This window comes from Oryx dammah, unplaced genomic scaffold (genome assembly GCF_014754425.2).
Source record: "Oryx dammah isolate SB20612 unplaced genomic scaffold, SCBI_Odam_1.1 HiC_scaffold_3, whole genome shotgun sequence".
NCBI lineage: Eukaryota > Metazoa > Chordata > Mammalia > Artiodactyla > Bovidae > Oryx > Oryx dammah.
Genome location: NW_024070187.1, coordinates 65,842,923 through 65,855,300, shown reverse-complemented (window position 1 = coordinate 65,855,300; position 12,378 = coordinate 65,842,923). Strand labels below are relative to the sequence as shown.

The 12,378-nt window shown below is 41.5% G+C and overlaps 1 protein-coding gene across 2 annotated transcripts in view; it reads left to right on the top strand.

The window, feature by feature from the left end:
• The window catches only part of CORIN (corin, serine peptidase), a 293,429-nt gene that overhangs the window by 116,320 nt on the left and 164,731 nt on the right, over nt 1–12,378 (top strand). The window lies entirely within an intron of this gene.

Genomic DNA, 12,378 nt, shown 5'->3' with positions numbered 1-12,378 from the left:
TATAGGATAGTTTTCTGCCATGTATTCAATTTTCATAGCTTTGTGGAAGGGGTTGAGGGAGGTTTCTCAAATGAACTTCTTTAAAAGCACTATGCTTTCCCCCAAATAAATATGTTCACTGGACATTAGAGAATTTAATCTGGCAAATGCAGAGAATGCACTTGTAAGTTTGGGGACAGATGAAACCTGATTTAAACCACAGCTCTGCCAATTTTCAATTATAAGGTTTTGGCACTTCAGTTGACCTTTCTGACCTCCAGTTTCCTCTTGTTTAGTGAAAGTGATAATTCCCACTTCTTAGTTGCATTCGTCAAGTCAGCAAATCTGGGCGACCCATCAGTGGCCACAGGACTTGAAAAGATCAATCCTCATCCCAATTCCCAAGAAGGTTAGCACTAAAGAATGTCCTAATCGTCGGACAATTTCACCCATCTCCCTTGTTAGTAAGGTCATCCTTAAAATCTTGCATGCTAGGCTTCAGCATTATGTGAACCAAGGACTTCCAGATGTCCAAGCTGGGTTTAGAAAAGGAAGAGGAACCAGAAATCAAATTGTGAACATTTGCTGGATCGCAGAGAAAGCTAAGGAATTCCAGAGACACATCTACCTTTGTTTCATTTACTGTGCCAAAGCCTTTGACTGTGTGGATCTTAATAAACCATGGAAAGCTCTTAAGGAGATGGGAATACCAGATCATCTTACCTGTCTCCTGAGAAACTTGTATGTACGTCAAGAAGCAATAATCAGAACACTGTATGGAACAACTGATTGGTTCAAGATTGAGAAAGGAGTACGGCAGGGCTGTCTGCTCTCACCCTGTTTGTTTAATCTATACGCTGAGCACATCATGAGAAGTGCTGGGCTGGATGAGTTACAAGCTGGAATCAAGACTGGTGGCAAAAACATCAACAACCTCAGATATGTAGATGATACCACCCTAATGGCAGAAAGTGAAGAGGAACTAAAGAGCCTCTTGATGAGGGTGAAGGAGGAGAGTGAAAGAGTCAACTTAAAAATAAATATTAAAGAAACTAAGATCATGGCATCTGGCCCCATTCAGTTCAGTTCAGTCGCTCAGTCATGTCTGACTCATTGCGACCCCATGAATCGCAGCACGCCAGGCCTCTCTGTCCATCACCAACTCCCGGAGTTCACTCAGACTCACATCCATCGAGTCAGTGATGCCATCCAGCCATCTCATCCTCTGTCATCCCCTTCTCCTCCTGCCCCCAATCCCTCCCAGCATCAGGGTCTTTTCCAATGAGTCAACTCTTCGCATGAGGTGGCCAAAGTACTGGAGTTTCAGCTTTAGCATCATTCCTTCCAAAGAAATGCCAGGGCTGATCTCCTTCAGAATGGACTGGTTGGATCTCCTTGCAGTCCAAGGGACTCTCAAGAGTCTTCTCCAACACCACACTTCAAAAGCATCATTTCTTCGGTGCTCAGCCTTCTTCACAGTCCAACTCTCACATCCATACATGACCACTGGAAAAACCATAGCCTTGACTAGACAAACCTTTGTTGGCAAAGTAATGTCTCTGCTTTTGAATATGCTATCTAGGTTGGTCATAACTTTTCTTCCAAGGAGTAAGCGTCTTTTAATTTCATGGCTGCAGTCACTATCTGCAGTGATTTTGGAGGCCCCCAAAATAAAGTCTGACACTGTTTCCACTGTTTCCCCATCTGTTTCCCATGAAGTAATGGGACTGGATGCCATGATCTTTGTTTTCTGAATGTTGAGCTTTAAGCCAACTTTTTCACTCTCCTCTTTCACTTTCATCAAGAGGCTTTTTAGTTCCTCTTCACTTTGTGCCCATTACTCAATGGCAAATAGAAGGAGAAAAGGTGGAAGTAGTGACAGATTTCCTCTTCCTAGGCTCTAAAATCACTGCAGATGCTGATGGCAGCCATGAAATCAGAAGACATTTGCTTCTTGACAGGAAAGCTATGACAAACATAGGCAGTGTGTTGAAAAGCAGAGATGTTACTCTGCCAACAAAGGTCCATATAGTCAAAGCAATGGTCTTTCCAGGGGTCATGTGTGGTTGTGAGAGCTGGACTGTAAAGAAGGCAGAGAGCTGGAGAATTGATGCCTTCCAACTGTGGTGCTGAAGAAGACTCCTGAGAGTCCCTTGGACAACAAGGAGATCAAACCAGTCAATCTTAAGGGAAATCAACCCTGAATACTCATTGGAAGGACTGATGCTGAAGCTTCAGTATTTTGGTCCTCTGATGTGAATGGACGACTCATTGGAGAAGTCCTTGATGCTGGGAAAGGTTGACAGCAGAAGGAGACTAGGGCATCAGAGGAAGAGATGACTATATGGCATCACTGATGGAATAGACATGAACTTGGGCAAACTTTGGGAGATGGTAAGGGACAGAGAGGCCTGGTGTGCTGCAGTCCATGGGGTCACATGGGAGTCAGATATGACTGGGTGACTGAACAAGGGTTTGTTTGTGTGTATCAAAAAGTGATTTATACACAGTGCTAATACATGCTCTGTATACTCTAGCACACAGTAAGTTCTCCATAAAAAGTAGTATTATTAAATAATAAGTAAATTATTATTTTTAACTATGAGAGTGAAAGTGAAGTCGCTTAGTTGTGTCCAACTCTTTGGGACCCCGTGGACTGTAGCCCACCAGGCTCCTCTGTCCATGGGATTCTCCAGGCAAGAATACTGGAGTGGGTTGCCATTTCCTTCTCCAGGGGAATCTTCCCAACCCAGGGATCGAACCCGGGTCTCCCGCATTGCAGGCAGACGTTTAACCTAGTATTATTATTGATGTGATAGTCAAAGATGGTATGTGAGTTTCTGGAAGGGTATAAACTTCTTCACCTCCTTCAGAGATACAAAATTTGCATATTTTTCTCATTCTTTTCATCTTCTAATTCATTTTCCTCTTTGCTGCCAAAGTGACAATTTAAAAACACAATTAGCACTATTGTATGTTATATGAAATTTGTTAAGAGAGTAAATCCTATGAGTTCTCATCACAAGGAATTTTTTTCTATTTATTTAATTTTGTATCTGTATGAAATGATAGATGTTTTCTAAGTCTATTGTGGTAATCATTAGCTGTATATCCTAAACTTATACAGTGCTGTATGTCAGTTGTGTCTAATAAGACTGAAAGGGGAAAAAATAAAAACACAAATTAGGTGATGTCATTCCCCTGCCTCTACCCTTTCAAAGGTTTCCCTTAGTCTTAGATTATAAGCTCAACTTCCTGCTGTGGCTTTTCAAGACTTTCTTGCTTCTCTGGTGTCATCAACCCTACCACGGCTACATTGACCTTTCTCAAAAATGACAGCCTTTTCCCATCTTCCTTTGCACATACTTCTCCCTTCATCAGGTTGGATCTATCTCCTTGAACTATGTCCTTTCCTCAAAAGACATCTCCACAGAGAAATCTTCTCTGGTCACCCTTGGTGGTTCTATTGTCTTTCACTGCAGCCTGGCTGTGTCCCTTTTTGCTTGTCTGTATGTCCTCTGTCTAACTTTATAAGCCCCACAGTGGCACAGAACTTATGACTTTCTGCATTGTTGTACAGCCAATGTCCAGAGCAGTGCCTAGCTTATAGTAGACACTCAATAAATATTTGCTGGAATGAATGTATCAATAAATAAACTCTTCCATTAGGGAGCTCTCCTAAATGTCTGGGTCAATGGGAGTTCAAAGTACTTTGACAGTAGTTGGGGATTGCTTTTTATAATTGATATGTTCCTGAAAATTCATGCCTAAACCATTCTATATATGTTAAATAATTACAGTTTTACATTGAGTTGTATGGTATCAAAGATGACTTAGTTTCCTTCTGAGTGAGCTTCAGTTGGCAGAACAAGGAGCTAAAATACATTAACTTGCTGTTCTTCATTGCTCTCAGAATCCCAGATCGAATAGATCAGGAAACACTAGATTATACCTGAGGGTTGGCTTGGTGGTTCAGTGCTTTTCTTTTAATATTGACTCATATGCATCAGTTAAAAAAGACTTTAGGTCAACTTGAGATGAAAATCTTAGACCTAAGGTTCATTTATGGAGCAGAAACAAAACAATTACAAGTATGTCTAGAGAAAAAGGGCCAGAATAGTGATTCAAAATCTGTTCATGTGAAGAATAGTTGGGCCACCTGGTGGTGTGAGGGCCCTGAGTGTGCACCACAGCCACCCGCAAATGCTCCTGGGCCACGACCGGAAGAGCAGTTTTTCTCTGTACTTCCACAGGGCAAAGAGAAAACCAGTAACTGAAAGTCATAAAGAAGTAAAGTCTAACTTGACTAAGGACTTCATGAATACTTAAGTTGTCCTGTCATTGTGTTAGTCGCTCAGTCATGTCCAACTCTTTGTGACCTATGGACTGCAGCCCACCAGTCTCCTCTGTCCATGGAATTCTCTAGACAAGAATACCAGAGTGTGTAGCCATTCCCTTCTCCAGGGGATCATCCCAACTCAGGGAATGAACCCATGTCTCCCACATTGCAGGCAGATTCTTTACCATCTGAGCCAGCAGGGAAGCCCCACTAAAGTTGTATATATATGGAAATGTTGTCTCAAGAAATGGTGAGTTGTTATTACTAGAGGTATTTCAATCAACTGACGAGGACTTAGTGGAGTCACTGTGACAGGACTCTAGCATCTTATGGTCAATTAGTTTCTTGTGGATGAAGGGGCAGGTTCAACAGTGGCTCATGGTTCTAATTCAAGGAACTCTAAAAACCTATGAAAAAATGAAAAAAATTAAATTTACCATGACTTTTTTCAGGGACACCTTTATATTTGCTTTGGGAATAATAGACAATTCAGTTGGGGGGTCTTGTGGGAGTTGTGTTGACATCCAATGGATCCCATAGCTGCAAACAGTCACCTGTCTTTAGAAAGGATGAGCTGAGTTACCTGCAGGACTTCTCTTCTGCCCAGTGGGGCTTGTATGTTGGAACCCTGCTAGCCAAAGCCCTCTTTTTCTCTGTTGTAACTGTCAGGTTCTTCCCTAAATAAATGTTAAAGAAATGCTTACAGTGTATCACCTTGGGGAAATGTTAAATTATCTGCTGGAAACACCTCCGTGTCTTGATTGGCTTGGCTCTTGCTCAGAGTTGAAAGGTTTATGGTAGAAAGTAGAACTTTTGACTCTAGGTATTTAACGTATTGACAGGAGATATATTAATATATCTTTCGTTACCTGAATGTTATCACCATAGATGTTTCAGTATTCACTTACATAACAAGTCACTGGCCATAGAAATTAGTTTCTGCAAAAAGCTCCCAGTCAATATTGTGTTAAGATCTGCCTGCTTTTCACCCTGAATTCTGTGTTTTGCTTCTAAAATCACGACTGGATTTCTGTGTTGCTATCTTCTACTCACCTTGTGTTCATCTTTTAAGCTTTTGGTTTTGCTAAAATCCTGGTAGCTAAATAAAAGTTCTAGGCATATTTTGTTTCAGCTACTAAAGGAGAAAAAAAGTATTGACAGAAACAAGAGGTATTTAACATTTCTGTTCTTGGAAGACACAATTGATTCACTTTTTATCAGTGCCCTAGGCTTCCTTTTTAGAAGTAACAGAGTTCCCTAGAATAATGAGTCGATACTCTAGCCCCATTATTTAAAGTTACAGTGAATGTTTCCTGTCATTTCAAATACACAGATAAAGTTTTCCTCTTTTAACTCTATCCATTTACTAAAGACAGCCAAATCACCAAGATGGCCCCTAGGTGAATAGTCAAGATAGGCACCAAAGTTGATATAGGAATGAATTTTCAAAAATATTTGCTACACTGGAATTACAAAATCTCTTCTCCACCATCCAATTTATATTCAAAATTGCTACTACTACACAGCATTAATTTACTACAGCATTGTTGAGTTTGATTTCTACTGCTAACCTTTTAGTAAAAAAGTAACTGATTTGTTTGTTTATAATGTAATTTTAGAAGGCTTACTGTATTCTTAAAGACATTATTTTGTAAGACAGCATGTGCCACTCACCTGTGGAAATGCAACCCTGAAATAATCTTAAAAGCCAACTGAAAAATATAGTTAAAACAATTTTTGAAGAATTCATAAATTAGGTAGTCTGCATAAACTTACTTTTTTTACTGCTAATTTGTTTATTAGAGATTTTTGTCTATGTCCCAAGAACTCTAATTGTGTCACATTTGAGAATAAATGGAAACATGGCAGAAAAAAATTTTTTTTCATGATTATATTTATAAAGAATTTTTATGGGTCAGTAGTCAAAAAGAGGCTTTGTTGCTAATACCAAATAAAAATTCAGAAAGTCATCTGCCACTTATTTCCCTGATTTTATCTGCTAACTAGGAAACAGCAGTCTTTTCAGCTACAGCTGTGCTGTCTACCTGGCTGTTTAGGTGGTCAGTTGTATCTCAGTTCACTTCTCAACCTCAGGCAACATGGGTGATTGAGTGCTTAAGGCCATTACATATAAAACATCAAATGATAAGTAATGTTCCATTTTATGTGCCAGAATGGCTCAAAGTGTGGATAATCGTTAGATAACTCATATTATTTTTATTTTACAAAGACACAGCACTGTTGAATCAGGACACAGAAGCTCAAATCTCCCTGAAAATGCCTTGTCAAATTACTGACAAAGTCTCAAGCACACATATTTCATCAAACTCAGTGGAGTAGTTTGTTTACTTTTGTCCTCAATTATATGGTTGTGACTAGAATTTAGATTTAGTGCTAGTGATTCACTGCATTCAAAAATCCCTATATCAGGCATCACCTTGAGATGTGCAAAAAAATCAAAACAGCTGCAAAAAATAATTGAACGATTGCAAATTTCTTTTGTGACTTGTTAATTCTCTATCCCATGGGCCCTGGTAAGTATGTCAAGTATTAATGAGAATCAGGATCATGTTGTGTAGAAGGTTATGGAATTTTATATTCTCTTTTAGGAGTGTTTGTGTGGTTTTACATTATTCACACTTGTCTTAATTAGAGCTGTGTTTACCTGCGGGCATTTCCTCAGGTTCTCTATTTTAAGGGTGACATTTTACTATTGATATATAAGCAAGACACTTATCCCCTGGAGAAGGAAATGGCAACCCACTCCAATATTCTTGCCTGGAAAATCCCATGGACAGAGGAGCTACATGAGCTACAGTCCATGGGGTCTCAAAGTATGGGAAACAACTGAGTGACTTCACGTTCTTTTCATCCATAGAAGTTTTACTGCCATTTGCCCTTACATGGGAATTATTTCAAGATTCAACCACATAGAATTTGGGGGCAGTGGGGGAGGAGGAAACATGCGAGCAAGGAGAAAGTGAGCTTTTGTACAACCCATTAAGTTGGGAATTAGGTAATGGCGATTCTGCTCTCAACTTTGCTACTGACAGCTTTGTTCCAAGAGGCCACCAAATTATTCTCTGCATGTGATTCTTTTACTTCACAAACAAATATTTTTGGAGTGCTTGCTGTATACTGTATTTGGCAGCAAACAAAATAGACAAGATCCTTGACTTCATGAACCACATATTATATTGGAGGAAGATCAGCAGTGAGCAAATAGATTAAAAAAATTTTTTTTATAATACTATGTCAGGTACAGATATACTATTGATAAATGCAATGGAAAAAATAAAAAAAAAAGTGGAGAGCTTTGAGAGTGTGGGTATGATGGCAAGGGGTTAGATTTTAAGTAAAGTGTCATTCAGGAAAATCTCACTGAGAAAAAGATGTGGAAACCCAGGATCCATGAAGATATGGGAATCCAGGAAGTGAGGAGAGCCAGATATCCTGAGTCCTGTGATATCTGCCCCAAATGAGAAAGAGGGCATGATGGAAACAATCCTGCAAGCAGATACTGTGGGCAAGGATGAAAGTGTTGGGGGGTAGATATAAGGGAGAGTTGGAGGGTCTTGCCAGGCACATGTAGAGCTTGGGAGCTCCCTTTCAGCTTTTGACAGTTTTTTCAACAAATGTTAGGAGAGTTATTAATATATTCCTTTAGCAAGCATTTATTGGCACCTACAATGTGCTAGGTGCATTGTTTGATGCTGAGGATACTTTGATGAATAAAACACATTTTGCCTTCAAGGGACTCAGCCTAATAAGGGACCAGACATGAAAACAATTACATTAACGTCCAATGCAATCAGTTTAAAAAGGTGTGTGTTATGGGGACAACACAGAGGGTCTCTTTCCATTAGGCAGTGTTAGGGAAGGCTGCTCCGAGGGAGGAAGTAATAGCTGAATTATATTTTGGAGGATAAACAGAAGTTTGCCATGTGGACAGGGTGGAAAAAGAGAGCAGCCTAAATCTATTTTGTATTAGGGGAACTACAACTAGCTTAACTTTATGAGAACAAAAAATAAGAGAGTAAATGGATGTGAGGGAGGTTGGGGAAGTAAAATTAGTGATACTTAGTAATCAATTGGAGAAAGCAATGGCAACCCACTCCAGTACTCTTGCCTGGAAAATCCCATGGACAGAGGAGCACGGTAGGCCGCAGTCCATGGGGTTGCTAAGAGTCGCACACAACTGAGCGACTTCACTTTCACTTTTCACTTTCATGCGTTGGAGATGGAAATGGCAACCCACTCCAGTGTTCTTGCCTGGAGAATCCCAGGGACAGGAGAGCCTGGTGGGCTGCCATCTCTGGGGTCGCACAGAGTTGGGCGCGACTGAAGCAACTTAGCAGCAGCAGCAGCAGTAATCAATTGCATATGAATGGTGAGGGTGAAGCAAAGGTTTGTAGGCTTGGGGACTTGGGTAAACAGTATTACCACCAAGAAAGTCGTTTATCTCAAAGGAAGACTCGTGGCTATGGTGGTGGTGGGAGATAGCGGGGTGTTGTTGACATAATGTCTTCATCTGGTTCAACAAGTGCATGACCATAATTTTCCTTTCAGTGGAGATAAAAGCAGTTTTCTTTCTGGAGGAGATGATGTGATTTATACTGTCCTGCAGTGCTATGCTGGTAAATTGGCTCCCTGAAAACCAAAACTATTATTTGTAGCATTTGCTGATTTCTGTGGAGTAGAGATTCCTACTAGATTTCAAGCTAATAATAGTTGAACAGTCTCCTCACACAGCACTAATTTTGTCCCCTGAGAGGTATTCGTTGAGCTCCTGCTTGGTGTGAGGCATGCAGCCGTGTGCTGGCTCTTTCTCCTCTATTTCTCTTTATTCACTTCCCACCCTCCTCCAGCCCACTCTTCCTCACAGGTTAGTTTTAACAGTAGGTCTGCTTTCTAGCTTCTGGTGGCTCAGAGAGGCAGTCCTGATCCCCTCGTTTCTTCTTTACCTGGTTACACAGTTTGGAATTGCCTGCCTCACTGTGAGAGGCCGTGGCTCCTATCAGGCGGCCTTCTGCACACAGCTCTCTCCGAGTTCCAGTAACTGCTTCTTCACCTTTTCCCTTGAGTCTGGGATGCCAGCAGCAACCTGTCCCCACAAGCTGCACTACCCCTAGTTGGTTTTTTGAAACCTTCCCAGCATCTTTTTAAATGGGCCTTTCGTTAAATGCTCTGCAGTGACCCTATTTGAGCAACCTGTTTCTTTCATGCTGGAACTATGATTATTGCAAATGAAAAATAAGACAGACACAGTCCTGGATTTTTAAGAATTTCAGACTAATGTGACAAAAAATACCTTGATTTCTCCCATGATCTCTCTTCTGGTGTGAGACACTGACACCCATAAATGTTCACCAGCATGGTTTTCCATGCCCATGCCTAGTGAAGCTGGCAAGCAAGGGAACCTCTTTCCTGCTCCCATCATGCCCCACCTAAGCCATATGTCTCCTGAGGTCGCTTGAGGCCACCAGAGATCTGGACGTAGGAAGCTGGTGCCATTGGTCCATCACAGAAAGAGCCATCTGTTGTTATTCATGTTTTCTGGCAGTGCTGATGAATTCATGGTCCTGTGTGATTTGTGAGTTTATACCCCTGTGTTATCTGTGGACTCATGTTTATGAGATGAGGTCAGCTAGGTGACATTCTGGAGCACTGGGCTGGCGTCATGGCACTGGCTATGAGATCTTTTTAGGTTTCAATTTTCTCATAATTAAAAGGAGGAAATAGGAGTAGATTTTCTTGCAAGATCATCTGTCATTAGCATTCTCTTCATCACTAAAGTCTGCAGCTCTGGGAACTCCCTGACTATGACCTTGTGAGTGCTGTTCACTGAACAACTTGTTTTGGCTTCAGTTCAGTTCAGTTGCTCAGTCGTGAACGCTTCTTTGTGACCCCATGAACTGCAGCATGTCAGACCTCCCTGTCCATCATCAACTCCCGGAGTCCACCCAAACTTATGTCCATCGAGTCAGTGACGCCATCCAACCATTTCATCCTCTGTCGTCCCCTTCTCCTCCTGCCCTCAATCTTTCTCAGAATCAGGGTCTTTTCAAATGAGTCAGCTCTTCACATCAGGTGGCCAAAGTATTGGAGTTTCAGCTTCAATATCAGTCCTTCCAATGAACACCCAGGACTGATCTCCTTTAGGATGGACTGGCTGGATCTCCTTGCAGCCCAAGGGACTCTCAAGAGTCTTTTCCAACACCACAGTTCAAAAGCATCAACTCTTCAGTGCTCAGCCTTCTTTATAGTCCAACTCTCATATCCATTCATGACCACAGAAAAAACCATAGTCTTGACTAGATGGACCTTTGTTGGCAAAGTAATGTCTCTGCTTTTTAATATGCTGTCCAGGTTGGTCATTACCAAAGACAAATTTAGGAATTAAAAAAAATATTGTATAAATCTCATCAGTGAATAATACATCTAACTCAATAGCATGCCTCTTATCAAATGACATATCAAAGAGAAATATTTCAGTTACCTATTGCTGCATAGCAGATTACCATAGACTTGGCAGCTTAAAACAGCACACATCTATTATCTAACAGATTCTGTGATTTGGAACCTGGGAGTGCCTTAGGTCCTTTGTCTCAGGACGTGTCATACAGGTTACAGTCATGGTATTGTCCAGGGCTGGGGTCTTGTCTGATGGCTTGCCTAGGAAAGGATCCACTTCCAGGCTCATGTGATGGAAGAATTTCAGTTTCTTAAGGGTGGAGGGTCTCAGTTCCTGGCTGGCTATTGGCCAGAGGACAACCTCAAGTCCTTGCCAGTAAGCCCACCCAATATGGCAACTAGCTTCAACAGAACCAGTGAGGAAGAGAGTCTGCTAGCAAGATAGAAGTCACGGTCCTATGTACCCTAATGACGCAAGTGACATCCCATTATCTCCTACTGATTGTTAAGTAGGTCACTAGCCAGCTCACATTCAAGGGGACGGATTATACAGAGTATAAATAGTGTGAGGTAGGGGTCATTGGGGCCCATCTTAAAGTCAGCCTTTCACAAAAACTGCTCCTCTCCCATGGGAAAAGAGTTTTAAATCCTGAGCTTTTCTGATATACTCAAAGGTTAGTTTATTTGTCAGAAATAAAAAGTGACAGTGAAATGCAGTGTGGGATCCTAAATGAAGATCTTGGTGATGTTTGAATCAGGTCTTTACTTGAGGTAAATATATTGTACGGTGTTAATTTCTTGGTTCTGATAATAGTACTGTAGTTGTGTAAGGTGTTTGCTTTGGGGGAGCCTGGATAAAGGCCATATGGAAACTTTATGTGTTATTTTTAAAACTTTTCTGTAAGTCTCTGAAGTAGTTTAAAGTAAAAAGTTAAATATTAGATAAAATTAGCTACAGGAATATATTGTACAACATGGGGAATATAGCAAATATTTTATAGCTGTAAATCAAGCGCCAGGTGCTTAGTTGCTCAGTCATGTTCGGCTCTTTGCAACCCCATGGACTATAGCCCGCCAGGCTTCTCTGTCCATGGGGATTCTCCAGGGAAGAATACTGGAGTGCCTTCCTCCAGGGGGTCTTCCCAACCCAGGGACTGGACCCAGGTCTCCTGCATTGAAGGCAGATTCTTTACCATCTGAGTCACCAGTTCAGTTCAGTTCAGTCACTCAGTCATGTCTGACCCTTTGTGACCCCATGAACTGCAGCACACCAGGCCTCCCTGTCCATCACCAACTCCCTGAGTTCACTCAAACTCAAGTCCATTGAGTCAGTGATGCCATCCAGCCATCTCATCCTCTGTCATCCCCTTCTCCTCCTGCCCCCAATCCCTCCCAGCATCAGAGTCTTTTCCAACGAGTCAACTCTTTGCATGAGGTGGCCAAAGTACTGGAGTTTCAGCTTTAGCATCATTCCCTCCAAAGAAATGCCAGGGCTGATCTCCTTCAGAATGGACTGGTTGGATCTCCTTGCAGTCCAAGGGACTCTCAAGAGTCTTCTCCAACACCACAGTTCAAAAGCATCAATTCTTTGGTGCTTAGGCTTCTTCACAGTCCAACTCTCACATCCATACATGACCACTGGAAAA